Source organism: Gobio gobio, assembly GCF_949357685.1.
Source record: "Gobio gobio genome assembly, chromosome: 11".
In the NCBI taxonomy this organism is placed as follows: Eukaryota; Metazoa; Chordata; class Actinopteri; order Cypriniformes; family Gobionidae; genus Gobio; species Gobio gobio.
In genome coordinates, this window is record NC_137104.1 from 31753927 (window position 1) to 31781348 (window position 27422).

Sequence of the window (27422 nt, forward strand, 5' to 3'; positions counted from 1 at the left end):
CAATCAGTAGCTAAAAGGTCTACAAAAGGTTTGAATTTTTTTAAAAAAAAATTTTTTTACATATTATGGCTGTACAAGAAGTCCATATTTGACCTACTGAACAATTTTTTTTTCCAAAGGTCAAAAAGTCACTCATTGACTTTCCTTCTGGTTCCAATAAATAGCTAAAAGGTCTACAAAAGGTTTGAATTTTTTAAATATTTTTTTTTATATATATTATGGCTGTATAAGAAGTCCATATTTGACCTACTGAACAATTTTTTTTTCCAAAGGTCAAAAAGTCACTCATTGACTTTCCTTCTGATTCCAATAAATAGCTTACAGGTCTAAAAAAGGTTTGAATTTTTTTTGTATTTTTTTTTTTTTACATATTATGGCTGTACAAGAAGTCCATATTTGACCTACTGAACAATTTTTTTTTCCAAAGTTCAAAAAGTCACTCATTGACTTTCCTTCTGGTTTAAATAAGTAGCTAAAAGGTCTACAAAAGGTAAATTTTTTTTTTTTTTTTTTTTTTTTTTTTACATATTATGGCTGTACAAAGTCCATATTTGACCTACTGAACACATTTTTTTTCCAAAGGTCAAAAAGTCACTCATTGACTTTCCTTCTGGTTCCAATAAGTAGCTAAAAGGTCTACAAAAGGTTTGAATTTATATATATATATATATATATATATATATATATATATATATATATATATATATATATATATATATATATATATATATATATATATATATATATATATTTTATGGCTGTACAAGAAGTCTATATTTGACCTACTGAAAAAAAAATTTTTTCCAAAGGTCAAAAAGTCACTCATTGACTTTCCTTCAGGTTCCAAAAAGTAGCTAAAAGGTCTACAAAGGGTTTGAATTTTTTTTTTTTACATATTAAGATTGTACAAGAAGTCCATATTTGACCTACTGAACAATTTTTTTTTCCAAAGGTCAAAAAGTCACTCATTGACTTTCCTTCTGGTTCCAATAAGTAGCTAAAAGGTCTACAAAAGGTTTGAATTTTTTTACAATTTTTTTTTTAACATATTATGGCTGTACAAGAAGTCCATATTTGACCTATTGAACAATTTTTTTTCCAAAGGTCAAAAAGTCACTCATTGACTTCCCTTCTGATTCCAATAAGTAGCTTACAGGTCTAAAAAAGGTTTGAATTTTTTTTATTTTTTATTACATGTTCTGGCTGTACAAGAAGTCCATATTTGACCTACTGAACAATTTTTTTTCCCAAAAGTCAAAAAGTCACTCATTGACGTCCCTTCTGATTCCAATAAGTAGCTAAAAGGTCTACAAAAGGTTAAAAAAAAAAACATTTCTTTTACATATTATGGCTGTACAAAGTCCATATTTGACCTATTGAACAAATTTTTTTTCCAAGGGTCAAAAAGTCACTCATTGACTTCACTTCTGATTCCAATAAGTAGCTAAAAGGTCTACAAAGGGTTTGATTTTTTTTTTTTTTTACATATTATGGCTGTACAAGAAGTCCATATTTGACCTACTGAACAATTTTTTTTTTCCAAAGTTCAAAAAGTCACTCATTGACTTTCCTTCTGGTTTAAATAAGTAGCTAAAAGGTCTACAAAAGGTTAAAACTTTTTTTTTTTTACATATTATGGCTGTACAAAGTCCATATTTGACCTACTGAACACATTTTTTTTCCAAAGGTCAAAAAGTCACTCATTGACTTTCCTTCTGGTTTAAATAAGTAGCTAAAAGGTCTACAAAAGGTTAAAACTTTTTTTTTTTTACATATTATGGCTGTACAAAGTCCATATTTGACCTACTGAACACATTTTTTTTACAAAGGTCAAAAAGTCACTCATTGACTTTCCTTCTGGTGCCAATAAGTAGCTAAAAGGTCTACAAAAGGTTTGAATTTAAAAAAAAAAAATTTTTTTATATATTATGGCTGTACAAGAAGTCCATATTTGACCTATTGAAAATTTTTTTTTTCCAAAGGTCAAAAAGTCACTCATTGACTTCCCTTCTGATTCCAATAAGTAGCTTACAGGTCTAAAAAAGGTTTGAATTTTTTTTTGTTTTTTTTGTTTTACATATTATGGCTGTACAAGAAGTCCATATTTGACCTACTGAACAATTTTTTTTCCAAAGGTCAGAAAGTCACTCATAGACTTTCCTTCTGGTTCCAATAAGTAGCTAAAAGGTCTACAAAAGGTTTGAATTTTATATATATATATATATATATATATATATATATATATATATATATATATATATATATATATATATATATATATATATATATATATATATATATATATATATATATATATTTTTTTTTTTTTTTTTTTTTTTATGGCTGTACAAGAAGTCTATATTTGACCTACTGAAAAAATTTTTTTTTCCAAAGGTCAAAAAGTCACTCATTGACTTTCCTTCAGGTTCCAAAAAGTAGCTAAAAGGTCTACAAAAGGTTTGAAATTTTTTTTTAATTTTTTTTACATATTATGGCTGTACAAGAAGTCCATATTTGACCTACTGAACAATTTTTTTTTCCAAAGGTCAAAAAGTCACTCATTGACTTTCCTTCTGGTTCCAATAAGTAGCTAAAAGGTCTACAAAAGGTTTGAATTTTTTTTTTAATTTTTTTTTTACATATTATGGCTGTACAAGAAGTCCATATTTGACCTACTGAACAATTTTTTTTTCCAAAGGTCAAAAAGTCACTCATTGACTTTCCTTCTGGTTCCAATAAGTAGCTAAAAGGTCTACAAAAGGTTTGAATTTTTTTTATATTTTTTTTTATATATATTATGGCTGTAAAGGAAGTCGATATTTGACCTACTGAACAATTTTTTTTTCCAAAGGTCAAAAAGTCACTCATGGACTTTCCTTCTGGTTCCAATAAGTAGCTAAAAGGTCTACAAAAGGTTAAATTGTTATTTTTTATATTTTTTACATATTATGGCTGTACAAAGTCCATATTTGACCTACTGAACAAATTTTTGTCCCAAAGGTCAAAAAGTCACTCATTGACTTCCCTTCTGATTCCAATAAGTAGCTTACAGGTCTAAAAAAGGTTTGAATTTTTTTTTACATATTATGGCTGTACAAGAAGTTCATATTTGACCTACTGAACAATTTTTTTTTCCAAAGGTCAAAAAGTCACTCATTGACTTTCCTTCTGGTTCCAATAAGTAGCTAAAAGGTCTACAAAAGGTTAAATTGTTATTTTTTATATTTTTTACATATTATGGCTGTACAAAGTCCATATTTGACCTACTGAACAAATTTTTGTCCCAAAGGTCAAAAAGTCACTCATTGACTTCCCTTCTGATTCCAATAAGTAGCTAAAAGGTCTACAAAGGGTTTGAATTTTTTTTTTACATATTAAGATTGTACAAGAAGTCCATTTTTGACCTACTGAACAATTTTTTTTTCCAAAGGTCAAAAAGTCACTCATTGACTTTCCTTCTGGTTCCAATAAGTAGCTAAAAGGTCTACAAAAGGTTTGAATTTTTTTTTTTTTTTACAAAAAGCTAAAAGGTAAAAAATTTTTTTTTTTTTTTTTTTTTTTTTTTTTTTACACATTAGGGCTGTACAAAGTCAATATTTGACCCACTGAACAAATTTTTTTTGACCTTTGGAAAAAAAAAATTGTTCAGTAGGTCAAATATCGACTTCTTGTACAGCCATAATATATATTAAAAAAAAAATTCAAAAAATTCAAAAAGTCAGTCATTGACTTTACTTCTGGTTCCAATAAGTAGTTTAAAGGTCTAAAAAAGGTTTGATTTTTTTTTGTTTATTTTTTTATATATATTATGGCTGTACAAGAAGTCCATATTTGACCTACTGAACAAATTTTTGTCCCAAAGGTCAAAAAGTCACTCATTGACTTCCCTTCTGATTCCAATAAGTAGCTTAAAGGTCTAAAAGAGGTTTGAATTTTTTTTACGTATTATGGCTGTACAAGAAGTTCATATTTGACCTACTGAACAATTTTTTTTTCCAAAGGTCAAAAAGTCACTCATTGACTTTCCTTCTGGTTCCAATAAGTAGCTAAAAGGTCTACAAAAGGTTAAAAAAAAATTTTTTTTTCTTTTACATATTATGGCTGTACAAAGTCCATATTTGACCTACTGAACAATTTTTTTTTCCAAAGGTCAAAAAGTCACTCATTGACTTTCCGTCTGGTTCCAATAAGTAGCTAAAAGGTCTACAAAAGGTTTGATTTTTATTTTATTTTATTTTTTTACATATTATGGCTGTACAAAGTCCATATTTGACCTACTGAACACATTTTTTTTCCAAAGGTCAAAAAGTCACTCATTGACTTTCCTTCTGGTTCCATTAAGTAGCTAAAAGGTCTACAAAAGGTTTGAATTTTTTTTTTTTTTTTTTTTTTTACATATTATGGCTGTACAAGAAGTCCATATTTGACCTATTGAACAATTTTTTTTCCAAAGGTCAAAAAGTCACTCATTGACTTCCCTTCTGATTCCAATAAGTAGCTTACAGGTCTAAAAAAGGTTTGAATTTTTTTTATTTTTTATTACATGTTCTGGCTGTACAAGAAGTCCATATTTGACCTACTGAACAATTTTTTTTCCCAAAAGTCAAAAAGTCACTCATTGACGTCCCTTCTGATTCCAATAAGTAGCTAAAAGGTCTACAAAAGGTTAAAAAAAAAAAACATTTCTTTTACATATTATGGCTGTACAAAGTCCATATTTGACCTATTGAACAAATTTTTTTTCCAAGGGTCAAAAAGTCACTCATTGACTTCACTTCTGATTCCAATAAGTAGCTAAAAGGTCTACAAAGGGTTTGATTTTTTTTTTTTTTTTACATATTATGGCTGTACAAGAAGTCCATATTTGACCTACTGAACAATTTTTTTTTTCCAAAGTTCAAAAAGTCACTCATTGACTTTCCTTCTGGTTTAAATAAGTAGCTAAAAGGTCTACAAAAGGTTAAAACTTTTTTTTTTTTACATATTATGGCTGTACAAAGTCCATATTTGACCTACTGAACACATTTTTTTTCCAAAGGTCAAAAAGTCACTCATTGACTTTCCTTCTGGTTTAAATAAGTAGCTAAAAGGTCTACAAAAGGTTAAAACTTTTTTTTTTTTACATATTATGGCTGTACAAAGTCCATATTTGACCTACTGAACACATTTTTTTTACAAAGGTCAAAAAGTCACTCATTGACTTTCCTTCTGGTGCCAATAAGTAGCTAAAAGGTCTACAAAAGGTTTGAATTTAAAAAAATTTTTTTTTTTTATATATTATGGCTGTACAAGAAGTCCATATTTGACCTATTGAACAATTTTTTTTTCCAAAGGTCAAAAAGTCACTCATTGACTTCCCTTCTGATTCCAATAAGTAGCTTACAGGTCTAAAAAAGGTTTGAATTTTTTTTTGTTTTTTTTGTTTTACATATTATGGCTGTACAAGAAGTCCATATTTGACCTACTGAACAATTTTTTTTCCAAAGGTCAGAAAGTCACTCATAGACTTTCCTTCTGGTTCCAATAAGTAGCTAAAAGGTCTACAAAAGGTTTGAATTTTATTTTTGTTTATTTTTTTTTTTTTTACAAAAAGCTAAAAGGTAAAACTTTTTTTTTTTTTTTTTTTTTACATATTATGGCTGTACAAAGTCCATATTTGACCTACTGAACACATTTTTTTTCCAAAGGTCAAAAAGTCACTCATTGACTTTCCTTCTGGTTCCAATAAGTAGCTAAAAGGTCTACAAAAGGTTTGAATTTTTTTTTTAATTTTTTTTTTACATATTATGGCTGTACAAGAAGTCCATATTTGACCTACTGAACAATTTTTTTTTCCAAAGGTCAAAAAGTCACTCATTTACTTTCCTTCTGGTTCCAATAAGTAGCTAAAAGGTCTACAAAAGGTTTGAATTTTTTTTATATATTTTTTTATATATATTATGGCTGTAAAGGAAGTCGATATTTGACCTACTGAACAATTTTTTTTTCCAAAGGTCAAAAAGTCACTCATGGACTTTCCTTCTGGTTCCAATAAGTAGCTAAAAGGTCTACAAAAGGTTAAATTGTTATTTTTTATATTTTTTACATATTATGGCTGTACAAAGTCCATATTTGACCTACTGAACAAATTTTTGTCCCAAAGGTCAAAAAGTCACTCATTGACTTCCCTTCTGATTCCAATAAGTAGCTTACAGGTCTAAAAAAGGTTTGAATTTTTTTTTACATATTATGGCTGTACAAGAAGTTCATATTTGACCTACTGAACAATTTTTTTTTCCAAAGGTCAAAAAGTCACTCATTGACTTTCCTTCTGGTTCCAATAAGTAGCTAAAAGGTCTACAAAAGGTTTGAATTTTTTTATATATATGTACAAGAAGTCTATATTTGACCTACTGAAAAAAATTTTTTTTCCAAAGGTCAAAAAGTCACTCATTGACTTTCCTTCAGGTTCCAAAAAGTAGCTAAAAGGTCTACAAAGGGTTTGAATTTTTTTTTTACATATTAAGATTGTACAAGAAGTCCATTTTTGACCTACTGAACAATTTTTTTTTCCAAAGGTCAAAAAGTCACTCATTGACTTTCCTTCTGGTTCCAATAAGTAGCTAAAAGGTCTACAAAAGGTTTGAATTTTTTTTTTTTTTTTTTTTTTTTTTTTTACAAAAAGCTAAAAGGTAAAAAATTTTTTTTTTTTTTTTTTTTTTTTTTTTTTTTTACACATTAGGGCTGTACAAAGTCAATATTTGACCCACTGAACAAATTTTTTTTGACCTTTGGAAAAAAAAAATTGTTCAGTAGGTCAAATATCGACTTCTTGTACAGCCATAATATATATTAAAAAAAAAATTCAAAAAATTCAAAAAGTCACTCATTGACTTTACTTCTGGTTCCAATAAGTAGTTTAAAGGTCTAAAAAAGGTTTGATTTTTTTTTGTTTATTTTTTTATATATATTATGGCTGTACAAGAAGTCCATATTTGACCTACTGAACAAATTTTTGTCCCAAAGGTCAAAAAGTCACTCATTGACTTCCCTTCTGATTCCAATAAGTAGCTTAAAGGTCTAAAAGAGGTTTGAATTTTTTTTACGTATTATGGCTGTACAAGAAGTTCATATTTGACCTACTGAACAATTTTTTTTTCCAAAGGTCAAAAAGTCACTCATTGACTTTCCGTCTGGTTCCAATAAGTAGCTAAAAGGTCTACAAAAGGTTTGATTTTTATTTTATTTTATTTTTTTACATATTATGGCTGTACAAAGTCCATATTTGACCTACTGAACACATTTTTTTTCCAAAGGTCAAAAAGTCACTCATTGACTTTCCTTCTGGTTCCATTAAGTAGCTAAAAGGTCTACAAAAGGTTTGAATTTTTTTTTTTTTTTTTTTTTTTACATATTATGGCTGTACAAGAAGTCCATATTTGACCTACTGAACAATTTTTTTTTCCAAAGGTCAAAAAGTCACTCATGGACTTTCCTTCTGGTTCCAATGAGTAGCTAAAAGGTCTACAAAAGGTTACATTTTTTTTTTTTTTTTTTTTTTTTTACATATTATGGCTGTACAAAGTCCATATTTGACCTACTGAACAAATTTTTGTCCCAAAGGTCAAAAAGTCACTCATTGACTTCCCTTCTGATTCCAATAAGTAGCTTACAGGTCTAAAAAAGGTTTGAATTTTTTTTACCTATTATGGCTGTACAAGAAGTTCATATTTGACCTACTGAACAATTTTTTTTTCCAAAGGTCAAAAAGTCACTCATTGACTTTCCTTCTGGTTCCGATAAGTAGCTAAAAGGTCTACAAAAGGTTTGAATTTTTTTTGTATTTATTTTTTATATATATATTATGGCTGTATAAGAAGTCCATATTTGACCTACTGAACAATTTTTTTTTCCAAAGGTCAAAAAGTCACTCATTGACTTTCCTTCTGATTCCAATAAGTAGCTTACAGGTCTAAAAAAGGTTTGAATTTTTTTTTTTTTTTTTTTTTTTTTTTTTACATATTATGGCTGTACAAGAAGTCCATATTTGACCTACTGAACAATTTTTTTTTCCAAAGTTCAAAAAGTCACTCATTGACTTTCCTTCTGGTTTAAATAAGTAGCTAAAAGGTCTACAAAAGGTTAAATTTTTTTTTTTTTTTTTTTTTTTTTTTTTTTTTTTTTACATATTATGGCTGTACAAAGTCCATATTTGACCTACTGAACACATTTTTTTTCCAAAGGTCAAAAAGTCACTCATTGACTTTCCTTCTGGTTCCAATACGTAGCTAAAAGGTCTACAAAAGGTTTGAATTTTATTTTTTATTTTTATTTTACATATTATGGCTGTACAAAGTCCATATTTGACCTACTGAACACATTTTTTTTCCAAAGGTCAAAAAGTCACTCATTGACTTTCCTTCTGGTTCCATTAAGTAGCTAAAAGGTCTACAAAAGGTTAAATTTTTTTTTTTTTTTTTTTTTTTTTTACATATTATGGCTGTACAAAGTCCATATTTGACCTACTGAACAAATTTTTGTCCCAAAGGTCAAACATTCACTCATTGACTTTCCTTCTGGTTCCAATAAGTAGCTAAAAGGTCTACAAAAGGTTTGAATTTTTATATATATATATATATATATATATATATATATATATATATATATATATATATATATATATATATATATATATATATATATATATATATATATATATATATATATATATATATATATATATATTTTATGGCAGTACAAGAAGTCTATATTTGACCTACTGAAAATTTTTTTTTTTCCAAAGGTCAAAAAGTCCCTCATTGACTTGCCCTCAGGTTCCAAAAAGTAGCTAAAAGGTCTACAAAGGGTTTGAATTTTTATTTTATTTTATTTTTTTACATATTATGGCTGTACAAGAAGTCCATATTTGACCTACTGAACATTTTTTTTTTCCAAAGGTCAAAAAGTCACTCATTGACTTTCCTTCTGATTCCAATAAGTAGCTTACAGGTCTAAAAAAGGTTTGAATTTTTTTTTTTTTTTTTTTTACATATTATGGCTGTACAAGAAGTCCATATTTGACCTACTGAACAATTTTTTTTTCCAAAGGTCAAAAAGTCACTCATTGACTTTCCTTCAGGTTCCAAAAAGTAGCTAAAAGGTCTACAAAGGGTTTGAATTTTTTTTTTACATATTATGGCTGTACAAGAAGTCCATATTTGACCTACTGAACAATTTTTTTTTCCAAAGGTCAAAAAGTCACTCATTGACTTTCCTTCTGGTTCCAATAAGTAGCTAAAAGGTCTACAAAAGGTTTGAATTTTATTTTTTATTTTTATTTTACATATTATGGCTGTACAAAGTCCATATTTGACCTACTGAACACATTTTTTTTCCAAAGGTCAAAAAGTCACTCATTGACTTTCCTTCTGGTTCCATTAAGTAGCTAAAAGGTCTACAAAAGGTTAAATTTTTATTTTTTATTTTTTTTTACATATTATGGCTGTACAAAGTCCATATTTGACCTACTGAAAAAAATTTTGTCCCAAAGGTCAAAAAGTCACTCATTGACTTCCCTTCTGATTCCAATAAGTAGCTTACAGGTCTAAAAAAGGTTTGAATTTTTTTTACATATTATGGCGGTACAAGAAGTTCATATTTGACCTACTGAACATTTTTTTTTTCCAAAGGTCAAAAAGTCACTCATTGACTTTCCGTCTGGATCCAATAAGTAGCTAAAAGGTCTACAAAAGGTTTGATTTTTATTTTATTTTATTTTTTTACATATTATGGGTGTACAAGAAGTCCATATTTGACCTACTGAACAATTTTTTTTTCCAAAGGTCAAAAAGTCACTCATTGACTTTCCTTCTGGTTCCAATAAGTAGCTAAAAGGTCTACAAAAGGTTTGAATTTTTTTTACATAATATGGCTGTACAAGAAGTTCATATTTGACCTACTGAACAATTTTTTTTTCCAAAGGTCAAAAAGTCACTCATTGACTTTCCTTCTGGTTCCGATAAGTAGCTAAAAGGTCTACAAAAGGTTTGAATTTTTTTTGTATTTATTTTTTATATATATATTATGGCTGTATAAGAAGTCCATATTTGACCTACTGAACAATTTTTTTTTCCAAAGGTCAAAAAGTCACTCATTGACTTTCCTTCTGATTCCAATAAGTAGCTTACAGGTCTAAAAAAGGTTTGAATTTTTTTTTTTTTTTTTTTTTTTTTTTACATATTATGGCTGTACAAGAAGTCCATATTTGACCTACTGAACAATTTTTTTTTCCAAAGTTCAAAAAGTCACTCATTGACTTTCCTTCTGGTTTAAATAAGTAGCTAAAAGGTCTACAAAAGGTTAAAATTTTTTTTTTTTTTTTTTTTTTTTTTTTTTTACATATTATGGCTGTACAAAGTCCATATTTGACCTACTGAACACATTTTTTTTCCAAAGGTCAAAAAGTCACTCATTGACTTTCCTTCTGGTTCCAATACGTAGCTAAAAGGTCTACAAAAGGTTTGAATTTTATTTTTTATTTTTATTTTACATATTATGGCTGTACAAAGTCCATATTTGACCTACTGAACACATTTTTTTTCCAAAGGTCAAAAAGTCACTCATTGACTTTCCTTCTGGTTCCATTAAGTAGCTAAAAGGTCTACAAAAGGTTAAATTTTTTTATTTTTATTTTTTTTTTACATATTATGGCTGTACAAAGTCCATATTTGACCTACTGAACAAATTTTTGTCCCAAAGGTCAAAAATTCACTCATTGACTTTCCATCTGGTTCCAATAAGTAGCTAAAAGGTCTACAAAGGGTTTGAATTTTTATTTTATTTTATTTTTTTACATATTATGGCAGTACAAGAAGTCTATATTTGACCTACTGAAATTTTTTTTTTTTCCAAAGGTCAAAAAGTCACTCATTGACTTGCCCTCAGGTTCCAAAAAGTAGCTAAAAGGTCTACAAAGGGTTTGAATTTATTTTTTTTTTTTTTTTTTTTACATATTATGGCTGTACAAGAAGTCCATATTTGACCTACTGAACATTTTTTTTTTCCAAAGGTCAAAAAGTCACTCATTGACTTTCCTTCTGGTTCCAATAAGTAGCTAAAAGGTCTACAAAAGGTTAAAAAAAAATTTTTTTCTTTTACATATTATGGCTGTACAAAGTCCATATTTGACCTACTGAACAAATTTTATTTCCAAAGGTCAAAATGTCACTCATTGACTTCCCTTCTGGTTCCAATAAGTAGCTAAAAGGTCTAAAAAAGGTTTGAATTTTTTTAATATTTTTTTTTATATATATTATGGCTGTACAAGAAGTCGATATTTGACCTACTGAACAATTTTTTTTTCCAAAGGTCAAAAAGTCACTCATAGACTTTCCTTCTGGTTCCAATAAGTAGCTAAAAGGTCTACAAAAGGTTTGAATTTTTTTTGTATTTATTTTTTATATATATATTATGGCTGTATAAGAAGTCCATATTTGACCTACTGAAAAAAAATTTTTTTCCAAAGGTCAAAAAGTCACTCATTGACTTTCCCTCAGGTTCCAAAAAGTAGCTAAAAGGTCTACAAAGGGTTTGAATTTTTTTTTTTTTTACATATTATGGCTGTACAAGAAGTCCATATTTGACCTACTGAACAATTTTTTTTTCCAAAGGTCAAAAAGTCACTCATTGACTTTCCTTCTGGTTCCAATTTGTAGCTAAAAGGTCTACAAAAGGTTTGATTTTTATTTTATTTTATTTTTTTACATATTATGGCTGTACAAAGTCCATATTTGACCTACTGAACACATTTTTTTTCCAAAGGTCAAAAAGTCACTCGTTGACTTTCCTTCTGGTTCCAATAAGTAGCTAAAAGGTCTACAAAAGGTTAGAATTTTTTTTTTTTTTTTTTTTTTTTACATATTATGGCTGTACAAAGTCCATATTTGACCTACTGAACACATTTTTTTTCCAAAGGTCAAAAAGTCACTCATTGACTTTCCTTCTGGTTCCAATAAGTAGCTAAAAGGTCTACAAAAGGTTTGAATTTTTTATATATATATATATATATATATATATATATATATATATATATATATATATATATATATATATATATATATATATATATATATATATATATTATGACTGTACAAGAAGTCTATATTTGACCTACTGAACAATTTTTTTTTCCAAAGGTCAAAAAGTCACTCATAGACTTTCCTTCTGGTTCCAATAAGTAGCTAAAAGGTCTACAAAAGGTTTGAATTTTTTTTGTATTTATTTTTTATATATATATTATGGCTGTATAAGAAGTCCATATTTGACCTACTGAACAATTTTTTTTTCCAAAGGTCAAAAAGTCACTCATTGACTTTCCTTCTGATTCCAATAAGTAGCTTACAGGTCTAAAAAAGGTTTGAATTTTTTTTTTTTTTTTTTTTACATATTATGGCTGTACAAGAAGTCCATATTTGACCTACTGAACACTTTTTTTTCCCAAAGGTCAAAAAGTCACTCATTGACTTTCCTTCTGGTTCCAATTTGTAGCTAAAAAATCTACAAAAGGTTTGATTTTTATTTTATTTTATTTTTTTACATATTATGGCTGTACAAAGTCCATATTTGACCTACTGAACACATTTTTTTTCCAAAGGTCAAAAAGTCACTCATTGACTTTCCTTCTGGTTCCAATAAGTAGCTAAATGGTCTACAAAAGGTTTGAATTTTTTATATATATATATATATATATATATATATATATATATATATATATATATATATATATATATATATATATATATATATATATATTATGGCTGTACAAGAAGTCCATATTTGACCTACTGAACAATTTTTTTTTCCAAAGGTCAAAAAGTCACTCATTGACTTTCCTTCTGGTTCCAATAAGTAGCTAAAAGGTTTACAAAAGGTTAAAACTTTTTTTTTTTTTTTACATATTATGGCCGTACAAAGTCCATATTTGACCTACTGAACACATTTTTTTTCCAAAGGTCAAAAAGTCACTCATTGACTTTCCTTCTGGTTTAAATAAGTAGCTAAAAGGTCTACAAAAGGTTAAAACTTTTTTTTTTTTTTTTTTTACATATTATGGCTGTACAAAGTCCATATTTGACCTACTGAACACATTTTTTTTCCAAAGGTCAAAAAGTCACTCATTGACTTTCCTTCTGGTTCCAATAAGTAGCTAAAAGGTCTACAAAAGGTTTGAATTTTTTTACAAATTTTTTTTTTACATATTATGGCTGTACAAGAAGTCCACATTTGACCTATTGAACAATTTTTTTTCCAAAGGTCAAAAAGTCACTCATTGACTTTCCTTCTGGTTCCAATAAGTAGCTAAAAGGTCTACAAAAGGTTTGAATTGTTTTAATATTTTTTTTTATATATATATTATGGCTGTAAAGGAAGTCGATATTTGACCTACTGAACAACTTTTTTTTTCCAAAGGTCAAAAAGTCACTCATGGACTTTCCTTCTGGTTCCAATAAGTAGCTAAAAGGTCTACAAAAGGTTTGAATTTTTTTTTAATTTTTTTTTTTTTTTTTTACATATTATGGCTGTACAAAGTCCATATTTGACCTACTGAACAATTTTTTTTTCCAAAGGTCAAAAAGTCACTCATTGACTTTCCTTCTGGTTCCAATAAGTAGCTAAAAGGTCTACAAAAGGTTTGATTTTTATTTTATTTTATTTTTTTTACATATTATGGCTGTACAAGAAGTCCATATTTGACCTACTGAACAATTTTTTTCCAAAGGTCAAAAAGTCACTCATTGACTTTCCTTCTGGTTCCAAGAAGTAGCTAAAAGGTCTACAAAAGGTTAAAAAAATTTTTTTTATCTTTTACATATTATGGCTGTACAAAGTCCATATTTGACCTACTGAACAAATTTTTTTTCCAAAGGTCAAAAAGTCACTCATTGACTTTCCTTCTGGTTCCAATAAGTAGCATACAGGTCTAAAAAAGGTTTGAATTTTTTTTTTTATTTTTTTTTTTTACATATTATGGCTGTACAAAGTCCATATTTGACCTACTGAACACATTTTTTTTCCAAAGGTCAAAAAGTCACTCATTGACTTTCCTTCTGGTTCCAATAAGTAGCTAAAAGGTCTACAAAAGGTTTGAATTTTTTTTGTATTTATTTTTTATATATATATTATGGCTGTATAAGAAGTCCATATTTGACCTACTGAACAATTTTTTTGTTTTCCAAAGGTCAAAAAGTCACTCATTGACTTTCCGTCTGGTTCCAATAAGTAGCTAAAAGGTCTACAAAAGGTTTGATTTTTATTTTATTTTATTTTTTTACATATTATGGCTGTACAAAGTCCATATTTGACCTACTGAACACATTTTTTTTCCAAAGGTCAAAAAGTCACTCATTGACTTTCCTTCTGGTTCCATTAAGTAGCTAAAAGGTCTACAAAAGGTTTGAATTTTTTTTTTTTTTTTTTTTTTTTTACATATTATGGCTGTACAAGAAGTCCATATTTGACCTACTGAACAATTTTTTTTTCCAAAGGTCAAAAAGTCACTCATGGACTTTCCTTCTGGTTCCAATGAGTAGCTAAAAGGTCTACAAAAGGTTACATTTTTTTTTTTTTTTTTTTTTTTTTACATATTATGGCTGTACAAAGTCCATATTTGACCTACTGAACAAATTTTTGTCCCAAAGGTCAAAAAGTCACTCATTGACTTCCCTTCTGATTCCAATAAGTAGCTTACAGGTCTAAAAAAGGTTTGAATTTTTTTTACCTATTATGGCTGTACAAGAAGTTCATATTTGACCTACTGAACAATTTTTTTTTCCAAAGGTCAAAAAGTCACTCATTGACTTTCCTTCTGGTTCCGATAAGTAGCTAAAAGGTCTACAAAAGGTTTGAATTTTTTTTGTATTTATTTTTTATATATATATTATGGCTGTATAAGAAGTCCATATTTGACCTACTGAACAATTTTTTTTTCCAAAGGTCAAAAAGTCACTCATTGACTTTCCTTCTGATTCCAATAAGTAGCTTACAGGTCTAAAAAAGGTTTGAATTTTTTTTTTTTTTTTTTTTTTTTTTTTACATATTATGGCTGTACAAGAAGTCCATATTTGACCTACTGAACAATTTTTTTTTCCAAAGTTCAAAAAGTCACTCATTGACTTTCCTTCTGGTTTAAATAAGTAGCTAAAAGGTCTACAAAAGGTTAAATTTTTTTTTTTTTTTTTTTTTTTTTTTTTTTTTTTTTTTTACATATTATGGCTGTACAAAGTCCATATTTGACCTACTGAACACATTTTTTTTCCAAAGGTCAAAAAGTCACTCATTGACTTTCCTTCTGGTTCCAATACGTAGCTAAAAGGTCTACAAAAGGTTTGAATTTTATTTTTTATTTTTATTTTACATATTATGGCTGTACAAAGTCCATATTTGACCTACTGAACACATTTTTTTTCCAAAGGTCAAAAAGTCACTCATTGACTTTCCTTCTGGTTCCATTAAGTAGCTAAAAGGTCTACAAAAGGTTAAATTTTTTTTTTTTTTTTTTTTTTTTTTACATATTATGGCTGTACAAAGTCCATATTTGACCTACTGAACAAATTTTTGTCCCAAAGGTCAAACATTCACTCATTGACTTTCCTTCTGGTTCCAATAAGTAGCTAAAAGGTCTACAAAAGGTTTGAATTTTTATATATATATATATATATATATATATATATATATATATATATATATATATATATATATATATATATATATATATATATATATATATATATATATATATATATATATATATATATATATATATATATATATATATATATATATATTTTATGGCAGTACAAGAAGTCTATATTTGACCTACTGAAAATTTTTTTTTTTCCAAAGGTCAAAAAGTCCCTCATTGACTTGCCCTCAGGTTCCAAAAAGTAGCTAAAAGGTCTACAAAGGGTTTGAATTTTTATTTTATTTTATTTTTTTACATATTATGGCTGTACAAGAAGTCCATATTTGACCTACTGAACATTTTTTTTTTCCAAAGGTCAAAAAGTCACTCATTGACTTTCCTTCTGATTCCAATAAGTAGCTTACAGGTCTAAAAAAGGTTTGAATTTTTTTTTTTTTTTTTTTTACATATTATGGCTGTACAAGAAGTCCATATTTGACCTACTGAACAATTTTTTTTTCCAAAGGTCAAAAAGTCACTCATTGACTTTCCTTCAGGTTCCAAAAAGTAGCTAAAAGGTCTACAAAGGGTTTGAATTTTTTTTTTACATATTATGGCTGTACAAGAAGTCCATATTTGACCTACTGAACAATTTTTTTTTCCAAAGGTCAAAAAGTCACTCATTGACTTTCCTTCTGGTTCCAATAAGTAGCTAAAAGGTCTACAAAAGGTTTGAATTTTATTTTTTATTTTTATTTTACATATTATGGCTGTACAAAGTCCATATTTGACCTACTGAACACATTTTTTTTCCAAAGGTCAAAAAGTCACTCATTGACTTTCCTTCTGGTTCCATTAAGTAGCTAAAAGGTCTACAAAAGGTTAAATTTTTATTTTTTATTTTTTTTTACATATTATGGCTGTACAAAGTCCATATTTGACCTACTGAAAAAAATTTTGTCCCAAAGGTCAAAAAGTCACTCATTGACTTCCCTTCTGATTCCAATAAGTAGCTTACAGGTCTAAAAAAGGTTTGAATTTTTTTTACATATTATGGCGGTACAAGAAGTTCATATTTGACCTACTGAACAATTTTTTTTTCCAAAGGTCAAAAAGTCACTCATTGACTTTCCGTCTGGATCCAATAAGTAGCTAAAAGGTCTACAAAAGGTTTGATTTTTATTTTATTTTATTTTTTTACATATTATGGGTGTACAAGAAGTCCATATTTGACCTACTGAACAATTTTTTTTTCCAAAGGTCAAAAAGTCACTCATTGACTTTCCTTCTGGTTCCAATAAGTAGCTAAAAGGTCTACAAAAGGTTTGAATTTTTTTTACATAATATGGCTGTACAAGAAGTTCATATTTGACCTACTGAACAATTTTTTTTTCCAAAGGTCAAAAAGTCACTCATTGACTTTCCTTCTGGTTCCGATAAGTAGCTAAAAGGTCTACAAAAGGTTTGAATTTTTTTTGTATTTATTTTTTATATATATATTATGGCTGTATAAGAAGTCCATATTTGACCTACTGAACAATTTTTTTTTCCAAAGGTCAAAAAGTCACTCATTGACTTTCCTTCTGATTCCAATAAGTAGCTTACAGGTCTAAAAAAGGTTTGAATTTTTTTTTTTTTTTTTTTTTTTTTTTACATATTATGGCTGTACAAGAAGTCCATATTTGACCTACTGAACAATTTTTTTTTCCAAAGTTCAAAAAGTCACTCATTGACTTTCCTTCTGGTTTAAATAAGTAGCTAAAAGGTCTACAAAAGGTTAAATTTTTTTTTTTTTTTTTTTTTTTTTTTTTTTACATATTATGGCTGTACAAAGTCCATATTTGACCTACTGAACACATTTTTTTTCCAAAGGTCAAAAAGTCACTCATTGACTTTCCTTCTGGTTCCAATACGTAGCTAAAAGGTCTACAAAAGGTTTGAATTTTATTTTTTATTTTTATTTTACATATTATGGCTGTACAAAGTCCATATTTGACCTACTGAACACATTTTTTTTCCAAAGGTCAAAAAGTCACTCATTGACTTTCCTTCTGGTTCCATTAAGTAGCTAAAAGGTCTACAAAAGGTTAAATTTTTTTATTATTTTTTTTTTTTTACATATTATGGCTGTACAAAGTCCATATTTGACCTACTGAACAAATTTTTGTCCCAAAGGTCAAAAATTCACTCATTGACTTTCCATCTGGTTCCAATAAGTAGCTAAAAGGTCTACAAAGGGTTTGAATTTTTATTTTATTTTATTTTTTTACATATTATGGCAGTACAAGAAGTCTATATTTGACCTACTGAAATTTTTTTTTTTTCCAAAGGTCAAAAAGTCACTCATTGACTTGCCCTCAGGTTCCAAAAAGTAGCTAAAAGGTCTACAAAGGGTTTGAATTTATTTTTATTTATTTTTTTTTTACATATTATGGCTGTACAAGAAGTCCATATTTGACCTACTGAACATTTTTTTTTTCCAAAGGTCAAAAAGTCACTCATTGACTTTCCTTCTGGTTCCAATAAGTAGCTAAAAGGTCTACAAAAGGTTAAAAAAAATTTTTTTTTCTTTTACATATTATGGCTGTACAAAGTCCATATTTGACCTACTGAACAAATTTTATTTCCAAAGGTCAAAATGTCACTCATTGACTTCCCTTCTGGTTCCAATAAGTAGCTAAAAGGTCTACAAAAGGTTTGAATTTTTTTAATATTTTTTTTTATATATATTATGGCTGTACAAGAAGTCGATATTTGACCTACTGAACAATTTTTTTTTCCAAAGGTCAAAAAGTCACTCATAGACTTTCCTTCTGGTTCCAATAAGTAGCTAAAAGGTGTACAAAAGGTTTGAATTTTTTTTGTATTTATTTTTTATATATATATTATGGCTGTATAAGAAGTCCATATTTGACCTACTGAAAAAAATTTTTTTTCCAAAGGTCAAAAAGTCACTCATTGACTTTCCCTCAGGTTCCAAAAAGTAGCTAAAAGGTCTACAAAGGGTTTGAATTTTTTTTTTTTTTTACATATTATGGCTGTACAAGAAGTCCATATTTGACCTACTGAACAATTTTTTTTTCCAAAGGTCAAAAAGTCACTCATTGACTTTCCTTCTGGTTCCAATTTGTAGCTAAAAGGTCTACAAAAGGTTTGATTTTTATTTTATTTTATTTTTTTACATATTATGGCTGTACAAAGTCCATATTTGACCTACTGAACACATTTTTTTTCCAAAGGTCAAAAAGTCACTCGTTGACTTTCCTTCTGGTTCCAATAAGTAGCTAAAAGGTCTACAAAAGGTTTGAATTTTTTTTTTTTTTTTTTTTTTTTACATATTATGGCTGTACAAAGTCCATATTTGACCTACTGAACACATTTTTTTTCCAAAGGTCAAAAAGTCACTCATTGACTTTCCTTCTGGTTCCAATAAGTAGCTAAAAGGTCTACAAAAGGTTTGAATTTTTTATATATATATATATATATATATATATATATATATATATATATATATATATATATATATATATATATATATATATATATATATATATATATATATATATATATATATATATATATATATATATATATTATGACTGTACAAGAAGTCTATATTTGACCTACTGAACAATTTTTTTTTCCAAAGGTCAAAAAGTCACTCATAGACTTTCCTTCTGGTTCCAATAAGTAGCTAAAAGGTCTACAAAAGGTTTGAATTTTTTTTGTATTTATTTTTTATATATATATTATGGCTGTATAAGAAGTCCATATTTGACCTACTGAACAATTTTTTTTTCCAAAGGTCAAAAAGTCACTCATTGACTTTCCTTCTGATTCCAATAAGTAGCTTACAGGTCTAAAAAAGGTTTGAATTTTTTTTTTTTTTTTTTTTTACATATTATGGCTGTACAAGAAGTCCATATTTGACCTACTGAACACTTTTTTTTCCCAAAGGTCAAAAAGTCACTCATTGACTTTCCTTCTGGTTCCAATTTGTAGCTAAAAAATCTACAAAAGGTTTGATTTTTATTTTATTTTATTTTTTTACATATTATGGCTGTACAAAGTCCATATTTGACCTACTGAACACATTTTTTTTCCAAAGGTCAAAAAGTCACTCATTGACTTTCCTTCTGGTTCCAATAAGTAGCTAAATGGTCTACAAAAGGTTTGAATTTTTTATATATATATATATATATATATATATATATATATATATATATATATATATATATATTATGGCTGTACAAGAAGTCCATATTTGACCTACTGAACAATTTTTTTTTCCAAAGGTCAAAAAGTCACTCATTGACTTTCCTTCTGGTTCCAATTTGTAGCTAAAAGGTCTACAAAAGGTTTGATTTTTATTTTATTTTATTTTTTTACATATTATGGCTGTACAAAGTCCATATTTGACCTACTGAACAATTTTTTTTTCCAAAGGTCAAAAAGTCACTCATTGACTTTCCTTCTGGTTCCAATAAGTAGCTAAAAGGTTTACAAAAGGTTAAAACTTTTTTTTTTTTTTTACATATTATGGCCGTACAAAGTCCATATTTGACCTACTGAACACATTTTTTTTCCAAAGGTCAAAAAGTCACTCATTGACTTTCCTTCTGGTTTAAATAAGTAGCTAAAAGGTCTACAAAAGGTTAAAACTTTTTTTTTTTTTTTTTTTTACATATTATGGCTGTACAAAGTCCATATTTGACCTACTGAACACATTTTTTTTCCAAAGGTCAAAAAGTCACTCATTGACTTTCCTTCTGGTTCCAATAAGTAGCTAAAAGGTCTACAAAAGGTTTGAATTTTTTTACAAATTTTTTTTTTACATATTATGGCTGTACAAGAAGTCCACATTTGACCTATTGAACAATTTTTTTTCCAAAGGTCAAAAAGTCACTCATTGACTTTCCTTCTGGTTCCAATAAGTAGCTAAAAGGTCTACAAAAGGTTTGAATTGTTTTAATATTTTTTTTTATATATATATTATGGCTGTAAAGGAAGTCGATATTTGACCTACTGAACAACTTTTTTTTTCCAAAGGTCAAAAAGTCACTCATGGACTTTCCTTCTGGTTCCAATAAGTAGCTAAAAGGTCTACAAAAGGTTTGAATTTTTTTTTAATTTTTTTTTTTTTTTTTTACATATTATGGCTGTACAAAGTCCATATTTGACCTACTGAACAATTTTTTTTTCCAAAGGTCAAAAAGTCACTCATTGACTTTCCTTCTGGTTCCAATAAGTAGCTAAAAGGTCTACAAAAGGTTTGATTTTTATTTTATTTTATTTTTTTTACATATTATGGCTGTACAAGAAGTCCATATTTGACCTACTGAACAATTTTTTTCCAAAGGTCAAAAAGTCACTCATTGACTTTCCTTCTGGTTCCAAGAAGTAGCTAAAAGGTCTACAAAAGGTTAAAAAAAAATTTTTTATCTTTTACATATTATGGCTGTACAAAGTCCATATTTGACCTACTGAACAAATTTTTTTTCCAAAGGTCAAAAAGTCACTCATTGACTTTCCTTCTGGTTCCAATAAGTAGCATACAGGTCTAAAAAAGGTTTGAATTTTTTTTTTTTTTTTTTTTTTTACATATTATGGCTGTACAAAGTCCATATTTGACCTACTGAACACATTTTTTTTCCAAAGGTCAAAAAGTCACTCATTGACTTTCCTTCTGGTTCCAATAAGTAGCTAAAAGGTCTACAAAAGGTTTGAATTTTTTTTGTATTTATTTTTTATATATATATTATGGCTGTATAAGAAGTCCATATTTGACCTACTGAACAATTTTTTTTTCCAAAGGTCAAAAAGTCACTCATTGACTTTCCTTCTGATTCCAATAAGTAGCTTACAGGTCTAAAAAAGGTTTGAATTTTTTTTTTTTTTTTTTTTTACATATTATGGCTGTACAAGAAGTCCATATTTGACCTACTGAACACTTTTTTTTCCCAAAGGTCAAAAAGTCACTCATTGACTTTCCTTCTGGTTCCAATTTGTAGCTAAAAAATCTACAAAAGGTTTGATTTTTATTTTATTTTATTTTTTTACATATTATGGCTGTACAAAGTCCATATTTGACCTACTGAACACATTTTTTTTCCAAAGGTCAAAAAGTCACTCATTGACTTTCCTTCTGGTTCCAATAAGTAGCTAAATGGTCTACAAAAGGTTTGAATTTTTTATATATATATATATATATATATATATATATATATATATATATATATATATATATATATATATATATATATATATATATATATATATATATTATGGCTGTACAAGAAGTCCATATTTGACCTACTGAACAATTTTTTTTTCCAAAGGTCAAAAAGTCACTCATTGACTTTCCTTCTGGTTCCAATTTGTAGCTAAAAGGTCTACAAAAGGTTTGATTTTTATTTTATTTTATTTTTTTACATATTATGGCTGTACAAAGTCCATATTTGACCTACTGAACAATTTTTTTTTCCAAAGGTCAAAAAGTCACTCATTGACTTTCCTTCTGGTTCCAATAAGTAGCTAAAAGGTTTACAAAAGGTTAAAACTTTTTTTTTTTTTTACATATTATGGCTGTACAAGAAGTCCATATTTGACCTACTGAACAATTTTTTTTTCCAAAGGTCAAAAAGTCACTCATTGACTTTCCTTCTGATTCCAATAAGTAGCTTACAGGTCTAAAAAAGGTTTGAATTTTTTTTTTTTTTTTTTTTTTTTTTTTTACATATTATGGCTGTACAAGAAGTCCATATTTGACCTACTGAACAATTTTTTTTTCCAAAGTTCAAAAAGTCACTCATTGACTTTCCTTCTGGTTTAAATAAGTAGCTAAAAGGTCTACAAAAGGTTAAATTTTTTTTTTTTTTTTTTTTTTTTTTTTTTTTTTTTTACATATTATGGCTGTACAAAGTCCATATTTGACCTACTGAACACATTTTTTTTCCAAAGGTCAAAAAGTCACTCATTGACTTTCCTTCTGGTTCCAATACGTAGCTAAAAGGTCTACAAAAGGTTTGAATTTTATTTTTTATTTTTATTTTACATATTATGGCTGTACAAAGTCCATATTTGACCTACTGAACACATTTTTTTTCCAAAGGTCAAAAAGTCACTCATTGACTTTCCTTCTGGTTCCATTAAGTAGCTAAAAGGTCTACAAAAGGTTAAATTTTTTTTTTTTTTTTTTTTTTTTTTACATATTATGGCTGTACAAAGTCCATATTTGACCTACTGAACAAATTTTTGTCCCAAAGGTCAAACATTCACTCATTGACTTTCCTTCTGGTTCCAATAAGTAGCTAAAAGGTCTACAAAAGGTTTGAATTTTTATATATATATATATATATATATATATATATATATATATATATATATATATATATATATATATATATATATATATATATATATATATATATATATATATATATATATATATTATGGCAGTACAAGAAGTCTATATTTGACCTACTGAAAATTTTTTTTTTTCCAAAGGTCAAAAAGTCCCTCATTGACTTGCCCTCAGGTTCCAAAAAGTAGCTAAAAGGTCTACAAAGGGTTTGAATTTTTATTTTATTTTATTTTTTTACATATTATGGCTGTACAAGAAGTCCATATTTGACCTACTGAACATTTTTTTTTTCCAAAGGTCAAAAAGTCACTCATTGACTTTCCTTCTGATTCCAATAAGTAGCTTACAGGTCTAAAAAAGGTTTGAATTTTTTTTTTTTTTTTTTTTTACATATTATGGCTGTACAAGAAGTCCATATTTGACCTACTGAACAATTTTTTTTTCCAAAGGTCAAAAAGTCACTCATTGACTTTCCTTCAGGTTCCAAAAAGTAGCTAAAAGGTCTACAAAGGGTTTGAATTTTTTTTTTACATATTATGGCTGTACAAGAAGTCCATATTTGACCTACTGAACAATTTTTTTTTCCAAAGGTCAAAAAGTCACTCATTGACTTTCCTTCTGGTTCCAATAAGTAGCTAAAAGGTCTACAAAAGGTTTGAATTTTATTTTTTATTTTTATTTTACATATTATGGCTGTACAAAGTCCATATTTGACCTACTGAACACATTTTTTTTCCAAAGGTCAAAAAGTCACTCATTGACTTTCCTTCTGGTTCCATTAAGTAGCTAAAAGGTCTACAAAAGGTTAAATTTTTATTTTTTATTTTTTTTTACATATTATGGCTGTACAAAGTCCATATTTGACCTACTGAAAAAAATTTTGTCCCAAAGGTCAAAAAGTCACTCATTGACTTCCCTTCTGATTCCAATAAGTAGCTTACAGGTCTAAAAAAGGTTTGAATTTTTTTTACATATTATGGCGGTACAAGAAGTTCATATTTGACCTACTGAACAATTTTTTTTTCCAAAGGTCAAAAAGTCACTCATTGACTTTCCGTCTGGATCCAATAAGTAGCTAAAAGGTCTACAAAAGGTTTGATTTTTATTTTATTTTATTTTTTTACATATTATGGGTGTACAAGAAGTCCATATTTGACCTACTGAACAATTTTTTTTTCCAAAGGTCAAAAAGTCACTCATTGACTTTCCTTCTGGTTCCAATAAGTAGCTAAAAGGTCTACAAAAGGTTTGAATTTTTTTTACATAATATGGCTGTACAAGAAGTTCATATTTGACCTACTGAACAATTTTTTTTTCCAAAGGTCAAAAAGTCACTCATTGACTTTCCTTCTGGTTCCGATAAGTAGCTAAAAGGTCTACAAAAGGTTTGAATTTTTTTTGTATTTATTTTTTATATATATATTATGGCTGTATAAGAAGTCCATATTTGACCTACTGAACAATTTTTTTTTCCAAAGGTCAAAAAGTCACTCATTGACTTTCCTTCTGATTCCAATAAGTAGCTTACAGGTCTAAAAAAGGTTTGAATTTTTTTTTTTTTTTTTTTTTTTTTTTACATATTATGGCTGTACAAGAAGTCCATATTTGACCTACTGAACAATTTTTTTTTCCAAAGTTCAAAAAGTCACTCATTGACTTTCCTTCTGGTTTAAATAAGTAGCTAAAAGGTCTACAAAAGGTTAAATTTTTTTTTTTTTTTTTTTTTTTTTTTTTTTACATATTATGGCTGTACAAAGTCCATATTTGACCTACTGAACACATTTTTTTTCCAAAGGTCAAAAAGTCACTCATTGACTTTCCTTCTGGTTCCAATACGTAGCTAAAAGGTCTACAAAAGGTTTGAATTTTATTTTTTATTTTTATTTTACATATTATGGCTGTACAAAGTCCATATTTGACCTACTGAACACATTTTTTTTCCAAAGGTCAAAAAGTCACTCATTGACTTTCCTTCTGGTTCCATTAAGTAGCTAAAAGGTCTACAAAAGGTTAAATTTTTTTTTTTTTTTTTTTTTTTTACATATTATGGCTGTACAAAGTCCATATTTGACCTACTGAACAAATTTTTGTCCCAAAGGTCAAAAATTCACTCATTGACTTTCCATCTGGTTCCAATAAGTAGCTAAAAGGTCTACAAAGGGTTTGAATTTTTATTTTATTTTATTTTTTTACATATTATGGCAGTACAAGAAGTCTATATTTGACCTACTGAAATTTTTTTTTTTTCCAAAGGTCAAAAAGTCACTCATTGACTTGCCCTCAGGTTCCAAAAAGTAGCTAAAAGGTCTACAAAGGGTTTGAATTTTTTTTTTTTTTTTTTTTTTTTACATATTATGGCTGTACAAGAAGTCCATATTTGACCTACTGAACATTTTTTTTTTCCAAAGGTCAAAAAGTCACTCATTGACTTTCCTTCTGGTTCCAATAAGTAGCTAAAAGGTCTACAAAAGGTTAAAAAAAATTTTTTTTTCTTTTACATATTATGGCTGTACAAAGTCCATATTTGACCTACTGAACAAATTTTATTTCCAAAGGTCAAAATGTCACTCATTGACTTCCCTTCTGGTTCCAATAAGTAGCTAAAAGGTCTACAAAAGGTTTGAATTTTTTTAATATTTTTTTTTATATATATTATGGCTGTACAAGAAGTCGATATTTGACCTACTGAACAATTTTTTTTTCCAAAGGTCAAAAAGTCACTCATAGACTTTCCTTCTGGTTCCAATAAGTAGCTAAAAGGTCTACAAAAGGTTTGAATTTTTTTTGTATTTATTTTTTATATATATATTATGGCTGTATAAGAAGTCCATATTTGACCTACTGAAAAAATTTTTTTTTCCAAAGGTCAAAAAGTCACTCATTGACTTTCCCTCAGGTTCCAAAAAGTAGCTAAAAGGTCTACAAAGGGTTTGAATTTTTTTTTTTTTTTACATATTATGGCTGTACAAGAAGTCCATATTTGACCTACTGAACAATTTTTTTTTCCAAAGGTCAAAAAGTCACTCATTGACTTTCCTTCTGGTTCCAATTTGTAGCTAAAAGGTCTACAAAAGGTTTGATTTTTATTTTATTTTATTTTTTTACATATTATGGCTGTACAAAGTCCATATTTGACCTACTGAACACATTTTTTTTCCAAAGGTCAAAAAGTCACTCGTTGACTTTCCTTCTGGTTCCAATAAGTAGCTAAAAGGTCTACAAAAGGTTTGAATTTTTTTTTTTTTTTTTTTTTTTTACATATTATGGCTGTACAAAGTCCATATTTGACCTACTGAACACATTTTTTTTCCAAAGGTCAAAAAGTCACTCATTGACTTTCCTTCTGGTTCCAATAAGTAGCTAAAAGGTCTACAAAAGGTTTGAATTTTTTATATATATATATATATATATATATATATATATATATTATGACTGTACAAGAAGTCTATATTTGACCTACTGAACAATTTTTTTTTCCAAAGGTCAAAAAGTCACTCATAGACTTTCCTTCTGGTTCCAATAAGTAGCTAAAAGGTCTACAAAAGGTTTGAATTTTTTTTGTATTTATTTTTTATATATATATTATGGCTGTATAAGAAGTCCATATTTGACCTACTGAACAATTTTTTTTTCCAAAGGTCAAAAAGTCACTCATTGACTTTCCTTCTGATTCCAATAAGTAGCTTACAGGTCTAAAAAAGGTTTGAATTTTTTTTTTTTTTTTTTTTTACATATTATGGCTGTACAAGAAGTCCATATTTGACCTACTGAACACTTTTTTTTCCCAAAGGTCAAAAAGTCACTCATTGACTTTCCTTCTGGTTCCAATTTGTAGCTAAAAAATCTACAAAAGGTTTGATTTTTATTTTATTTTATTTTTTTACATATTATGGCTGTACAAAGTCCATATTTGACCTACTGAACACATTTTTTTTCCAAAGGTCAAAAAGTCACTCATTGACTTTCCTTCTGGTTCCAATAAGTAGCTAAATGGTCTACAAAAGGTTTGAATTTTATATATATATATATATATATATATATATATATATATATATATATATATATATATATATATATATATATATATATATATATATATATATATATATATATATATATATATATATATATATATATATATATATATATATATTATGGCTGTACAAGAAGTCCATATTTGACCTACTGAACAATTTTTTTTTCCAAAGGTCAAAAAGTCACTCATTGACTTTCCTTCTGGTTCCAATTTGTAGCTAAAAGGTCTACAAAAGGTTTGATTTTTATTTTATTTTATTTTTTTACATATTATGGCTGTACAAAGTCCATATTTGACCTACTGAACAATTTTTTTTTCCAAAGGTCAAAAAGTCACTCATTGACTTTCCTTCTGGTTCCAATAAG